This window comes from Heterodontus francisci, chromosome 20 (assembly GCF_036365525.1).
Source record: "Heterodontus francisci isolate sHetFra1 chromosome 20, sHetFra1.hap1, whole genome shotgun sequence".
NCBI lineage: Eukaryota > Metazoa > Chordata > Chondrichthyes > Heterodontiformes > Heterodontidae > Heterodontus > Heterodontus francisci.
This window is the reverse complement of record NC_090390.1, coordinates 32,924,289-32,940,716: the sequence shown is the minus strand read 5'-3', so window position 1 is coordinate 32,940,716 and position 16,428 is coordinate 32,924,289.

Genomic DNA, 16,428 nt, shown 5'->3' with positions numbered 1-16,428 from the left:
TGCATGAGATGAAGGGAAGCAGGGGTGGCAAAAGAGAATGGAAGCAAGAAGTGGGTAGCGGGGACAGGGCATGTTTTAACTGCAGAAGGATGGGACACTGGCTCAGGGAGACTAGGTTCCCAAAAGGGAGGAAACCAGTATATGGGGGTTCCTCAGGACAAAAGCCACGGGAAGTAGAGGTGGAGATGGATAAGGTAAACAGGGGTTCCCCAGGATCGGAGCCTCGGGAAGTGGAGGCAGAGAAGGAGAATGTAGATGACCCAGTAAAAATTCTGGTGGCCGCATTACAGCAGGTTATGAACAAGGGACAAGGAAAGGTGCTCGGGTTGAAAGATAATGGTTAGAGGAAGTTAATCAGGAGATTCACATGGTAGGTTTTAAAACACTGTGTGAATGGTAAAAGAAAACCTTACGTGTATGGGAGTTGGTCCAGTTTCTGTTTGTATGTTTTATTCGAGTGTCCTGTTTGATTTTGTGTGTCTGTGTTCCAGTGTTCAGTGAATATCACTGAGTGGATGTTGGAAGTGTTAAAATCTAATTGTGCTGTGCTCTCTTGCTGAGAGAGAGAGAGAGAGAGAGAGAGAGAGTAACTCATGTCATTGATGCCATTGAGTTTGCAAGCCAGTGTCTGTGTCACTTAAAAGTTGTTTAATCCCTTGTGGTCTGTTTTCCGTATGTGATTTTAAAACAGTTGTTTATTTAATATGTTTCAAGAGTTTTTTTTATGGATGTAAGTGAGAAAACAGTTATGATAACATGGATATTGAACTGTCAAAAAAACCGATTGTTTCATGGTTCTGAGAGAGATATAGGGAGTTCTCCCCCATGCTGTGTGAGGCTGCTGTTCGGTTTAAATTTTGTCTGAAGTTGTACTGTGAAAATTCACCTTTTTCCTTGAGTTCCTACTTACAGTTGCTTCAAAGGGGACCTTGAAGAAAGAAGACCTGAGAATACAGAACTTAAGTTATTTTCTTTTGTTTCTTTGTAAAACATGTGCTATGTTAATTGATTTAAGTTGATAAAGTTTAAGGTGTGTGTATGGAGAATGCAAGTGGGAAGTTTCCAGTAAGAGAATGTGTGTGTGTAATAAAGGTTTTGTGTGGAGGATGTATGTTTTAAGTTTGTTTTCTGAAATTGTGATTTTGTAGTCTTAATTTTATACTTTTGGGTTAAAGGGGATTTCACAGTGAGAATTGTGACCTTGTTAATGGGGGAACAGTAATGGAAATAAGTAAATATTCGAAGTCTTGAATTCGAGTTGGAATTTCTGGTCAAAATTTCAATTTGTGTGGAATTTTGTTTTGTTAAACATGTGGAGATTTTATTCCAGACAGAAATTTACACAGGCGAATTAGAGATGGGAATTTTAAAAAACGCGCTTAAACTGTGTGTTTTAAGCTCAGACTGCGGGAAGAACAAAGGACCATTTGACAAAAGGAATTTAAAGGGTGAAATAATACAATTTGGAAAAATGCTTTTTAAATAAAAGGGGTTTTAATTTTGGAAAAGGGAGTCTTAGTCTTTTGGGCCTCCTTATCTCGAGAGAGCAGGGCAGTAAGGAAGAGCAGTCGGACACCCCGATCCAGGGTGCCCTGGACACCTCCGCGCACACCAACCCCAAGCCGCAAGAGACCCCGCCCTGATAGACTGGAAGGGGCAACACGGTAATTGGGGCACCACATGTAAATTTGTACATTACCAAAGTCTGACCTGTGGAGGGAGGACCTCTCACATGGTAGTGTCATTTTCCTTCTTTTTCTCTTTTCTGCAGAAGCAAATCACATCCAAGGACACCAGTTGGACCTATCCAGTGGCTGAGTGTGGTAACAATCCTGGTAGGAGCCAGAGAGATGAATCAGGGTGACGCCGAGATGTCTTTCACCTACAGGTGTATGAGTGGAGCTGGACCCATCGTAACACAGTGGGGGGGCAAGACAAGGGACACAGATGGGGCAACCATATATTCCCATGAGGGAAAGTGGCCAGGTTGGTTGGGGTCCAATTCAACCAAACACTCCAATTCCACCGGATATCAGTTCAGTGAAGTATCAGTGCCCTGCCCAAGATTAAATATTACAGCCAGCAAGGTACAGGTGAAAAAGGAAAGACAAGTGTGCCTAGAGAGCCGGGGTAGCATCTCAGTGGGATGGTGGTGGTGGTTGCGAAAGACTGCTTGGACTAAGGGTAATATATTCGGGAACTGGGAAAGATTAGGAAATGACACGTTTAGATGAGTTACTGGGACAAAGGGGGGAGCAAAATTGTGTTGGGACAAATGGTGGAAGGAGGAGCAAGGGATTTATGTGTGTATATGGAGATCAGAACATAAATGTCAGAAGGGGGCAGCCATTACTTTTAAACGCCAATGGCAGGATTCTGGAACCGGATGAGACTGGACTCAGAGTCTAGATTCTCGCATGGTCCCAGATCCCCCAAACACTGTCAATGCTACCGAACTGATAGCACTTGGAAAACAGCCCCCACCTCGGGCTCCAAAGGCCCAGGTTATAGAAGTCAAGTGTCCCCTAACAACACCCAGACCCAGAAACGGATTGGTGCTAATTCCAACAGGGAAGATGTTGTGCCACGCCATGCACTATGAGACAGCATCTGTCGTCCTCAATTTGACGGAGGTACAACTGCCCCGGTGGTGCCCAGCAGAGACAGAGAAGCTATACAGGAAGTTGTCAATGCTAATGTTCCGACAATTCTATGAACTAAATTATGGGGACAAAAATCGGGAGGATTTGTATGAATTGGGCAGTAACAGGCACACCGGTTCAGGAAGAGGGACTTGATCAATGATGCAGCCACAGTGTTTAATACAGGAGCATCACTGATCAATAGTTTAGATAGTGCCCAACTCCAATTGTAGGTCAACACATTGTGGGATCAATTAAAGAAAATACTTGGGGAAGGTAACGAGGTTGAAGAGCAGGAGTTACGAGAAAACCAAGTCATGACAATCCACCTGAAAGAAATAATAGCTGAGCTGGAAAGTCATGCCCAGACTACAAACAAACTAATAAAAGAGGACTGGAAACGTCAGACCGGGCCGCCCAGAATGATGCATGTGTTATGTACGGTGCGTGGTTGCTAAGTGAGGGGCGCAGTAATTTGGAGGATTTGAAACAGGATCGCATATCGTCATGGGTCGACAACAGACACTTAAGGGCCATGAGCACCCACAACAACCTCATGAACCCGTGCCAGCTGCGGATGGCCTCTGAAGCGTACCCAATTAACTGTGGCCAGTATAACCAAACTATAATGGCGGTAGTTCTCAGGATGCCAAAGATGGGCCAGTGACAACGGCCGGCGCCAGTATACCGAGTGCAGAATGTTGGGGTCATCCGAAATGGGGTACATGTGCAGCGTCAAAAGGCCCCTCCATATGTGGTTAAATGAGGGAGCTCTATGTTTGGCATGGACCTAAAGGGGTGTCAGGAAAGGGGTGCACATGTGGTGTTGTGCCCATAACATCTGAACGAATTCGACCGACCAGTGTGCAGGTTTGCATCGGAAGGTGCACACCCCATCAACTGTACTATGGAGGTGATGGTTCAAGACCATGTTCCACCTCAGGTGGCATATGAGGGCAACAGGACAGACTGTGTTACCACTACTGCCAGCCGGTTTAGGCTAAACAATGACACCTGGTGCCCCATTCAGGACCTGACCTTCTGTTTTAAGCCCCCGATAGAGGTTCAGATTTCGCAGGAAAGGATAATCCCTATCTGGGATCATACCTCGGTGAACCTCACTGTAGGCAATGCCCTCCCAAACCTTCAAGAATGCATAGCCCACTTTGGATATGATAGTCCATCCCTGCCCGAGCACTGTGCCGTGGGCGGCACAGTGGCGCAGTGGTTAGCACCACAGCCTCACAGCTCCAGCGACCCGGGTTCAATTCTGGGTACTGCCTGTGTGGAGTTTGCAAGTTCTCCCTGTGTCTGCGTGGGTTTCCTCTGGGTGCTCCGGTTTCCTCCCATGTGCCAAAGACTTGCAGGGTGATGGGTAAATTGGCCATTATAAATTGCCCCTAGTATAGGTAGGTGGTAGGGAAATATAGGGACAGGTGGGGATGTGGTAGGAATATGGAATTAGTGTAGGATTAGTATAAATGGGTGGTTGATGGTCGGCACAGACTCGGTGGGCCGAAGGGCCTGTTTCAGTGCTGTATCTCTAAACTAAACTACATCACGAAATTGGTGAAGGAGGTAGAACTGTCTCAAAAGCACTATTACACTCTTGAGCAGAGGAACAGAGACATGGAGGATGATATCCGAGAAATAGCCTCCCCACCTTGGTGAGATATTGGTTTCAGTATTGAAATTCCCTCCTGGATTCGAGTTGCTTTGCATGTGTTGGTGATTGTACAAATGATTATAATATTGTATGTGTTAAGATTGTCTTGTAAACTGAAACCAAAAGACAAAACATGGGGAAATGGTTAAGAAGGGGTTTGATTGTGGATTTTGATGTATAGATAGTGATTTGGCTGAGGCTCACAATTTATGTAAAGCGACAGAAGATTTAATCGGAGGCAATATCTCTCGTATTCGAGATATTAAAGGGGGGAGATGTGGGATCAGAATTCCTTCCCCCCAACTGGACTTTAAAACTGGACTTTGTAGAGTAGAGAGAAGGAACCCCCACCTCCACAGATAATAGTACTGTGAATGAGAGCCAAACCTCAACACAAAGCACACAGAGGCAGGCTGCATTCCAATGGGTCAATTTAAAACATTTCAACATCACAACAGAACTGATACTGTTAAAGGACTGGAATTTAGGACTAAAGGCTGGCTCAGGTCTGCAAATGAAACCCGACAGAACCACATCTGAACCCGAGCCTCACCCGGCCCGAGTCCTTTCATTTTTTTCCCGCGCCCAACCCGACCTGGCCTGACCATCAGTTAACCTACCTTCCATTTTTCACTTGTTTACTTATCTGCACAAGGTTAAAAAAATTGTAACTAAACAACCTATCATTCCAAAAAGTACACTAACATTGGAGCCACCTACCGGAGGTCGTGATAGAGCTTATCCGACCTGGCCCGACCCGACCCGAGACCAAATGCCGGACCTGGAAGTGCGACCCAACCCGACCTGAACCCGACACATGTCTTTGGGTCCCGTCGGGTTCAGGTCGGGTAGCCATGCTCTATTTGGGACATAACAGTAACACAGCATAACTACCATCATGTAACCCAATTAAGTAATTGGGGAGGCCACTGTCGCAGCTAACTGGCCGCAGACCACAGCTATCACTCCTGTCAAGACACCAGTGCTGGGCACCCCCATCATTGAGGATGGAGTTATTTGTGGAGCCACCTCCTCCAGTTAGTTGTTTAATTGTCCATCACCATTCATGGCTGGATGTCGCAGGACTGCAGAGCTTAGATCTGATCCATTGGTTATGTGATCGCTCAGCTTTGTCTTGCAACAGCCCCAACAAACAAATTTCTCTGCAGCACCTGTGGAAGAGCCTGTCACTCTAGAATTGGCCTTTATAGCCACTTCAGGCGCTGCTTCACAAACCACTGACCACCTCCAGGCGCGTATCCAGTGTCTCTCGAGATAAGGAGGCCCAAAAGAAAGAACTTATTGAGGCCGAGCTTGAACAGCTTTGTCTATCACATGCTGCTTACGCAGTTTGGCCCGCAGGGAGTCATGGGTTGTAGCTTCACCAGGTTGACACCTCATTTTGAGGTATGCCTGGTGCTGCCCCTGGCGTGCCCTCCTGATTGAACCAGGGTTGATCTCCTAGCTTGATGGTAATGGTAGAGTGGGGCATATGCCATGCCATGAGGTTACAGATTGTGGTTGTGTATAATTCTGCTGTGCCTCATAGTTGCCCAGTTTTGCATTGTTCAAAATCTGTTCAAATCTGTTCAAAATCTATCCCATTTAGCACGGTGGTAGTGCGACACAACATGATGGAGGGTATCCGCAATGTGAAGGTGGGACTTCATCTCCACAAGGTCACTTCTACCAATACTGTCATGGACAGATGCATCTGCAGCAAGCATTTGGTGAGGGCGAGGTCAAGCATGTTTTTCCCTCTTGTTGGTTCTGTCACCACTTGCCATATACCTAGTCTTGCAGCTATGTCCTTTAGGACTCAACCACTCTTGATGTCCCCCACTCAGAGTACATTCAGTGCCCTTGCCACCCTCAGTGCATCCTCCAAGTGGTGTTCAACATGGAGGAGTACTGATTCATCAGCTGAGGGAGGGCATTAGGTGGTAATCAGCAGGAGGTTTCCTTGCCCTATTTGACCTGATGCCATGAGACTTCATGGGGTCTAGAGTCAATGTTGAGGACTCCCAGGGCAACTCCCTCCCCACTGTATACCACCTCCCTCCCCACTGTATACCACCTGGGGATGGTGATGGCGGTGTCTGGGACATTGTAAGGTATGATTTCATGAGTATGACTACGTCAGGTCATTGTCAGTGCCTATATCAGGTGGTCCACCCACTTTCATTGACTTCAAAGTGATTAGATTACAACTGAGTGGCTTGCTAGGCCATTTCAGAGTCAACCACATTGCTGTGGGTTTGGAGTCACATATAGGCCAGACCAGGTAAGGACAGCAGATTTCCTTCCCTAAAGGGCTTTAGTGAACCAGATGGGTTCATGGCAATCATTAGACAAGCTTTTAATTCCAGTTTTATTAATTTAATTCAAATTCCACCTTCTGCTGTGGTGGGATTCGAACCCATGTCCCCAGAGCAATACCCTGGGTCTCTGGGTTACTAGCCCAGTGACAATACCACTACGCCATCGCCTTCCTCTTAAAAATACAGTGTGGGAAAAGGCTTATTTGGAGTATAAACACAAGTGTAGGCTAATTGGTCCAAACACCTTGTTTCTGTACCACCGATTCTATGTAATTCTATGTTGTAATTCTATGACAATCAAGGGAAATTGGAAACTTATAGTTGAGAGAGAATGGGTCCCCAAATTGCATTTTGAGTAAGGTCATAGAGGTATCTTATCTTGAGGATGCAATCACATATACATTTAGATCCATGATGGTGACAACTTAGCAGCAACGTTATTTGAATTGTTGACTGTGCACCTGGATAAAGAATGAAAATTAAAGCTGAGAAGTTTCTGACGTCAGAAAAGCTGAATAAAAGTATGCATGAGAACTGTGACATTTGATTGGGACTTTGAAGAATAGCAGGTGGGATTGTAACCCGAATGGCATAGAAATCCCAATGGGGATTGAAATGCAACTCAGGTCTGAGCTCAGTGCAATTTTTCATATGACTTGTTAAACTGAGATGTGAAGAAATTGTACCTAGAACAAAGCATTATGTTCCCTGTGTGTGTTCCCATAACATTATTGATCATAGGGATACAGGCCGAAAGTGTGAAGTGCTAAACAAAGGAATATGATTAGTGTAAATTAAATGCATAATTAAAACAATTGTGTGACAGATGTAGAAAAAGTCAAGTATACCGAGTGTAGCTGGTAAGGTACGGAAAATATTTGTTTTCTCACACTCTTTTATGCACTATAATGTGCAGACAAGGTACAGTGTTAAACTTTCTGTTTTCATATGTCGGTAAAGAAATGTCGGGGGCGGCACAGTGGCGCAGTGGTTAGCACCGCAGCCTCACAGCTCCAGCGACCCGGGTTCAATTCCGGGTACTGCCTGTGTGGAGTTTGCAAGTTCTCCCTGTGTCTGCGTGGGTTTCCTCCGGGTGCTCCGGTTTCCTCCCACACGCCAAAAGACTTGCAGGTTGATAGGTAAATTGGCCATTAGAAATTGCCCCTAGTATAGGTAGGTGGTAGGGAAATATAGGGACAGGTGGGGATGTGGTAGGAATATGGGATTAGTGTAGGATTAGTATAAAAATGGGTGGTTGATGGTCGGCACAGACTCGGTGGGCCGAAGGGCCTGTTTCAGTGCTGTATCTCTAAACTAAAACTAAACTAAAATACTTGACAAAGACAAAAACCCCCTCCTCATTTTCGTGACTGTACAGACCAAAGGAAGTTAATCATTCGATCAGTAGAAAGCTCTAGATAAGGCTGACATTTTTTTTTTGTCTTATATTTAAATCTATTTTCTGCAGTTTTCTACTGTGATCATTGTGATTAATCATTGCACGTTCCACAAGTACATGTAGCAATACAAAACCGAGCCACCCACACAACTATGTCCCTTCTATTGAAAAGATATTCAATGAGCAATGTTCTGCTAGGGAACAGTTCTGGAGATTGATTCACATAACTTAGAACCAACCTGGAGGTGGACATTTCTTGTAATGTGATAAAGCTTGCTGAATGAAAGTGAATCGCGTTTTGAAACACTGCCAGGTATTTTGGACAGTGGGGTGGGAGGAGGTGATGGAGAAGACTGATATGGAGAACAATGGCAGTATTGTGGGAAATAACAGCAAGTTCAAGAAGTATAAAGTAACAAGGTGGGCAGTGATGAATTTCTAAACATGGTAAAAGATGTTAAGAAATTGGCCAGATATCTAAAAAGAAAATAAAGTTAGATTAGCAAGGAATGATAAAGGAACGGTCAAGACATTCTATCAATGTACTCACCGAAAAAAGGCAATAGTGGGGTTGTTGAAAGATCCCAAGGCAACATGATATCAAGTAACCAAGGAATACTAAATGTATCAAATTGATACTTCCATTGTAGGGGCACAGAGGAAACTGTGGACAGTCTCTCAACCAGCATGAAGATGAGCACTACCAGAGATAAGAAGTTCTGTTAAGACAGTCACTTATAGATAGAGGAAGTTAGAGGAAGATGAGGGACCGAGTGGGGATGCAGTTCATACACATGTACTGAAAGACAGCCAAGCAAAGTCTATTGTATCCATGCCATCATCTTTAGGGACTCCCTAGTAAAGGCCTGCTCGGGTCTGCAAATGAAACCCGACCCGAGCCCGACAGAACCACATCTGACCCGAGCCCAACCCGAGCTGGAGTCCTTTCATTTTTTCCCACACCCGACCCAACCCCTGGAATGTTGAATTAACCTAGCTTCCGTTTTTCACTTTTTAAGCTTGTGCAAATAAGCAACAAAAACTGTAACTGGACTTGAAAGGTTGTTTAAAAAGTACATTAAGATTGGAGCCACACACCGGAGGTGGTGATAGAGTGTGTCCGAACCAGCCCGACCCGACCCAAGCCCGAATGCCAGAACCGGAAGAGCGACCCAAACCCGACACCGACACATGTCGTCAAGTCCTGTTGGGTTCGGGTCAGGTAGTCATGCTCTACTCACTAGTAATAGAAATATAGTCTGAGAATTTGATGCTAACTATTGTAACACTAATCTTTAAAAAGGGGCATAGAGACAGCCAAGGAAACTACAAGGCAGAGAATCTAGCATCTGTTATAGATAAAATATTAGAAGGCATCCTGAAAGAGAGGCAAGAGGTAAGCATATCTGTAGCAGATCCTGCCCAACAAACATTCTGAATTAAAAGGTTGTGATTTTAAGTCCCACTCCAGAAACACATCAAAAATTACTGCACTGTTGGAGCTGTCAGGGAAATCTTGCTTTTAGCACTTACACTTTAAGAGGACGGTTGAAACTGAATTGGACATCAGACAACCCAATCACAGGAAGGGCTCTGCTGATGGCCAAGGAGCTAATGACAGCCTTGAATTTCTAAACAACTGGATCATTGCAAATCAACCAATCATATCTGCCAAATGAGCTGTGGTCCAATGTATTAACCATGTGACAGGAGTGTTTACCATGGAAAACTCTTTCCAGTGGAAAGGTGGCAGAATCACATGAAAACACAACACTTTTACCAGGAGGTACTTGCCTTGAATGGCCTCTTCTGATCCTGAATCCTCTTCCCGCTGTTTTTGCAGCAGCTTTCCCACTCAGGCCAGAGGTAAAAATGCAGTCAAGTCTGTGATGTTATCAGAATTTGATCTGCATATTTAAAGAAGGACTCCACCGGCATCAGCTGGATGTCTTTGCCGTAAATTACCCGCTTGATGGGTGGGGTAACAATCATCTCTAGTCCTCAAACTTGTATTAGAGGTAAGGATAAATGACTTTTCCTATAAACCCAACAACAATAATCACCCTTTCATACACATGCTTTCATTGTGTAAAGCTGAGTGGCACCACTTTTCTTGAAGGTAGAGATCCAACCAAGAAACAGATTATGAGCCATCCAGGCTGAGCTGCTCCTCTGCTGTAAGGGGGATTCTCAATGGGTCAGCTGTCTTGGATGCAGAGGGTAGCTATGTTCTCTTAACTATTCACTGGGTGTTTCTTTTCCTTCAAATGAGGCTGCCACCATGGAATGCTACCCTAGTGCCTCATGAATGCCTGCTGGTTAATCCCCACAGATCTGCACAACAATGGGTGCAGCTTTAATCTAACCCCACCATCAGGAAAATGCCAATATCAGGTGCTCCGCTGGTTTTACACCCCACTTGATATTGCTCTCGTTTGACGTAAATGGAGAGTCATACTCTGCAGTGTAAAACTGGTGTTCACTTGTGGATTTCCTGCCTGGTGAGTTAGTTTAAAATTACTCCCAGTGCTTCTAAAATCTGGTTCCGGCTGAAGATTTATTGAGTGCAAACCCTTTCGCTTTATGAAGACCATGGGGTTGAGACGAAGTGCCCAAGAACTAAACAAGATCCAAAATACAGAAGGCCATGTAGAAAATCCTGCTTCCTTTAAAACCTAAACATGCATTATACTCAGATCTGAGCAGGAAACTCAAGCGGATCACATTAGACATATGCAGTTCTCTCGCTGTTGTGGTATGCCATTAACTTCTGCTTGGCTCAGCGACAACAATAATATGATGTAAAACAAACCACTAAACCAGCAGCTACACATCACTCGAGACAATATATCAATATAGGGAATAGAACAGCCCAGGGTTTGGTTACGGAAATGATTTCTTGTGGTAGCTTGTACGTGTAAAACATGTGAACAGGATATCTGCTTAGTGTGAACATGGGAACTGTCCTTCATTTCCTCTCCAGTCCTTAAATGTTAGGATCAATCTTTTGGGGAATGAAGGGCATTTTTCCCCAATCAACTCTGCTGTATGTAGCACCATATTATTACTCAAAACCTTCTTGCTGAGGTATTTAACTATGATTATAACTGATCCCTGAGATTCAGATTTTGTGAAGTACAGTAATCTCTGTCTCCACGATATGACGTGTTATTTAAACCACAACACCAGATATTGAAATGTGTTAACATTGGTAAGAACATATTCGCAGCTCACGGTGATGATAATGCCAAACAATTCCATCTAACTCATTGGCTGGCTGTAAATGAAAGAAAGAGCTTCCTTTTATATAGCCCTTTCCTGACCTCAGAATGTCCCAAAGTGTTTTACAGGCAATGAAGTACTTTTCAAGGGTACTCAGTATTGTAATAGGAATCCCAGCAGCCAAACTGTGCACAGCAAGATCCCACAAAGAGCATTGGGAGATATGGCCAGATTTTTTAAAAATCTATGTTGTTTGAGGGATAAATACTGGTCAGGACACCAGGGAGAACTTTCCTGCTCTCCTATGAAGTAATGCCATGGGCCCATTTACATGCACTTGAGAGTACAGATTGGGCCTTGGTTTAATGCCCCAACTGAAAGACTGCACCCCTGACAGTGCAGCACTCACTCAGTACTGCATTGAAGTGTCAGTTTGGGATTATGTGCTCACATGCTTTTTTTATTTCCAAAATATACTTTATTCATAAAAATCTGTAAAAAAATACATTACAAAACAGTTCCAAACAGCACCAAGTCAAACAATACAAACAGTGCAAATGAGATCAGTTTCCTTCAATACAGGAGTGAGTTGCCTCACAACCCTTCCATTTCATTTTACATGCCATGTACATTTTACAGCAAACAAATATTTTCCGGATACAGTTCGAGGGGTTTTCCATGGATCCAGCCCCTCAGTTCAGCTTGGTGGGGGGACCTTACACAGTGGTCTTTCCCCATTGAGCCTTTGCAACGACTGGCCCAAGCTTTAGTGCGTCCCTCAGCACGTAGTCCTGCACCTTGGAATGTGCCAGTCTGCAACATTCAGTCGTGGACAACTCTTTGCGTTGGAAAACCAGCAAGTTTCAGGCAGACCAAAGGGCGTCTTTCACCGAATTGATAGTTCTCCAGCAGCAGTTGATGTTTATCTCGGTGTGCGTCCCTGGGAACAGCCCATAGAGCACAGACTCCTGTGTTACAGAGCTGCTTGGGATGAACCTCGACAAAAACCACTGCATCTCTTTCTACACCTGCTTTGCAAAGACACATTCCAGAAGTAGGTGGGAAACTGTCTCTTCCCACCACAGCCAGCTCGAGGGCATGACGTACATCTCTAAAGTGGAGCTTGAACCCACAACTTTCATACTCAGGGACAAGAATGCTACCACTGAGTCACGGTCGAGACCTTTTTAAGTAACTGTTTGCAAAATCCCTAAAAGGTCGCAATTACTACTGCATAAATGCATAAAGACCCTTCAAGTCAGATATCACTGGATACTTAACATTGTGTTTGGGCCACTATTAGTATTCTGTACATGAAAAATGTGTTTGTCCCATGTAGTGATCATAGTTGGGAATATGCGAGCTCAACTTTATTCGCTGATGGTCCACACAAAGGTTAATTTTGTACAATAGGTACAGTGAATCTTAATCTTAATCTTAATCTTTATAAACCATTTATGATTTTTTTATACACAGAATAGTGAGCATATTTTCTGTAGTATAAAATACAATAATAATAATTGCTGCTTTTATGCAATTGACAGATTGTTGTGTACAGTATAGTCACAGTTGATGGTTGTCACATTGGCAGAATGGGTTTCTTCAGGTGAAATGTAGTTCAAAGGATTTGCTTCTTCCCCTTCCAACACAATTTCTACTGGTTGGTCTGCTGAGGCCCATCCTTCTCCATTACAAGGTACAGATATGTTCTTTTGTGACCTCCACATGGACCCAGAGCCCCTCGTGATGGGTGATGGTGTTCAGCATGTGAGATTTTTAGAACAAAGAATTACAGTCTCTGGGATCATGTCATAATGCAACACAAGAGCAAACCAGAGTGAGTAAGCCTATATTGAGTGAGTAAGCTTGTATTGCTACTTTACGGAATGGCTAGTGTTTGGAGATTGGCTTACATGTAATTCTCGCAGCAGCAATGAATCATCTTCAGCCACAAGTGCAGAGTAGATGATCCATCTTGGCCTTCTGCTGAGGTCCCCAGCACCACAGATGCCAGTCTTCAGACAATTTGATTCGATCCATGTGGTATCAAAAATCAGCTGAGCGGATTGGATACTGCAAAGGCTGTGAGCCCTGACAACATCCTAGCTGTAGTACTGAAGACTTGTGCTCCAAACAAGCCGCACCCACAGCCAAGCTATTCCAGTACAGTTACAACACTGGCATCTACCCGACAATGTGGAAAATTGCCCAGGGATGTCCTGTCCACAAAAAGCAGAGCAAATCCAATCCAGCCAATTACTGCCCCATCAGTCTACTCTCAATCATCAGCAAAGTATTAACAGTACTATCATGCGGTACTTGCTCATCCATAACCTGCTCACTAGTGCTCAGTTTGGGTTCCACCAGGGCCATGCAGCTCTGGACCTCATTACAGCTTTGGTCCAAATATCAACAAAAGAGCTGAATTCCAGAGGTGAGGTGAGTGTGACTGCCCTTAACATCAAGGCAGCATTTGACCGAGTGTAGCATCAAGGAGCCCTAGTAAAATTGAAGTCAATGGGAATCGGGGATTGTGCTTGTTGGAGGCCAATCATCTCGGCCTCAGGACATCATTGCAGGAGTTCCTTAGGGTAGTTCCTAGTCCCATCCATCTTCATCAATGACCTTGTCTCCAACATAAGTTCAGAAGTGGGGATTTTCGCTGATGTTTGCACAGTGTCCAGTACCATTTGCACCTCCTCAGATATTGAAGTTGTCCGTGCCCGCATGCAGAAAGATGTGGACAACATTTAGGCTTGGGCTGATAAATGACAAGTAATATGCTCACCACACAGTGCCAGGCAATGACCATCTCCAACAAGAGAGAATCTAAAGGTCTCCCATTGACATTCAATGGCATTACCATCGCTGAATCACCCACCATCAAAATCCTTGGAGTTACCATTGGCCATAAACTTAGCAGGACCAGCCACATAAGTACTGTGGCTACAAGAGCAGGTCAGAGGCTGGGAATTCAATGGTGAGTAACTCACCTCCTGACTCCTCAAAGCCATTTCCACCATCTGAAAGGCACAAGCCAGGAGTGTGATGGAGTACTCTCCACTTGCCTGGATGAGTGTAGCTCCAACAACACTTAAGAAGTTTGACACCAACCAGGAAAAGGCAGTCTGCTTGATTGGCAACCCATCCATTACCTTCAACATTCATGCCCTACAGCAACAGTGTATCATGGCTGCAGTGTGTACCATCTACAAGATGCACTGTAGCAACTCGCCATAGTTCCTTCAGTTGGAAATGGGGTGGTAGTTCATGGCTATAGAGACATTAAGAATAATTTTTTTGAAGAAGGGAGTTTAAAGCAGATTTGAAGTGGTAGGGGGAGCAATTCCTGAGGAAACGGAATGGTTAAAATATCTGTTAACATGTGCTCAGTAACAAGAGCTGAGTGGTCAACAATTTGGTCAGAATAGGAACATAGAAACATAGAAAATCGGAGCAGAAGTAGGCCATTCGGCCCTTTGAGCCTGCTCTGCCATTCATTATAATCATGGCTGATCATCCAATTCAGTAACTTGTTCCCACTTTCCCCCCATATCCTTTGATCCCTTTCACCCCCAGAGCTATATCTAAGTCCTTCTTGAAAACATACAATGTTTTGGCCTCAACTGCTTTCTGTAGTAGTGAATTCCACAGGCTCACCACACTCTTGGTGAAGAAATTTCTCCTCAGCTCAGTCCTGAATGGTTTACCCCATATCCTTAGACTATGACCTCCTGGCTCTGGACTCCCCCACCATCGGGAACATCCTTCCTGCATCTACCCTGTCAAGTCCTGTTAGAATTTTATAGGTTTCTATGAGATTCCCCCCTCACTCTTCTGAACTCCAGCGAATATAATCCTAACCGACTCAATCTCTCCTCATACGTCAGTCCCGCCATCCCAGGAATCAGTCTGGTAATCCTCAAAAAGATTGAGGGAAAAGGAGATAGGTCTTATAGACAATATGAGGTTGGAGAGAAAATTGCAGGAAAAAGGATAGAATCTAGAGAAAGACATGAGTTCAGAGATAAGGCATGGAAGAACATTTGGGAAATTACATTCTGAATCACCAGGGGAAGGGGAGGATGGAGAAGGCAGGGGAGGTGGTTTTAAGAAGGCTGATTGTAGCAAAGAAGTTGGGAATTATCTTTGTATTGTGGGATGACCTTTGTCTAATGAGCTGTTTTAGCCATATAAGGTCCTCCTCTCCCTATTATTTCTTAACACCCACACTAGCCCCTCTGACAACCGAACAACTCGTTCTTTATTCTTCTTCCTACGGAAGTTACACAGGGTCAGCCAAATTATTTGGTAGTATCATCATGATGATGTTTTTTCTTGAAAATAGGACATATTCAGTGGATAAAATCAGTCCAAGTCTGCGTAAAGCAGTCAAGCTGCCAAAACCCAGATTTATTTTTCTTCCAGAACTTAGTTATTGTAATGACAAAACTATGATAAAAGCAAAATACTGTAAATGCCAGAAATCTGAAATATAAATGAAAAATGTTGCAAATACTCAGCAGTCAGAGTTTAGAGATACAGCACTGAAACAGGCCCTTCGGCCCACCGAGTCTGTGCCGACCATCAACCACCCATTTATACTAATCCTACACTAATCCCATATTCCGACCACATCCCCACCTGTCCCTATATTTCCCTACCACCTACCTATACTAGGGGCAATTTATAATGGCCAATTTACCTACCAACCTGCAAGTCTTTTGGCTTGTGGGAGGAAACCGGAGCACCCGGAGGAAACCCACGCAGACACAGGGAGAACTTGCAAACTCCACACAGGCAGTGCCCAGAATTGAACCCGGGTCGCTGGAGCTGTGAGGCGGCGGTGCTAACCACTGCGCCACTGTGCCGCCCTTGTCAAGAGATAGCATTTGTCAAGAGAGTTAACATTTCAGGTCGATGACCTTTCATCAAAAATCACTGACAAAACTATGACCCTTAATATCCTCGGACTATCTTTTTTTCATTCATTTCATGGGATGTGGACATCGCTGGCAAGGCCAGCATTTGTTGTCCATCCCTAATTGCCCTGGAGAGGTTGGTGGTGAGCTGCAATCCTTGTGGAATTGCTCCCCCCACCACTTCAAATCTGCTTTAAACTCCCTTCTTCAAAAAAATTACTGTTGATGCCTCTGTAACCATGAACTACCACCCCAT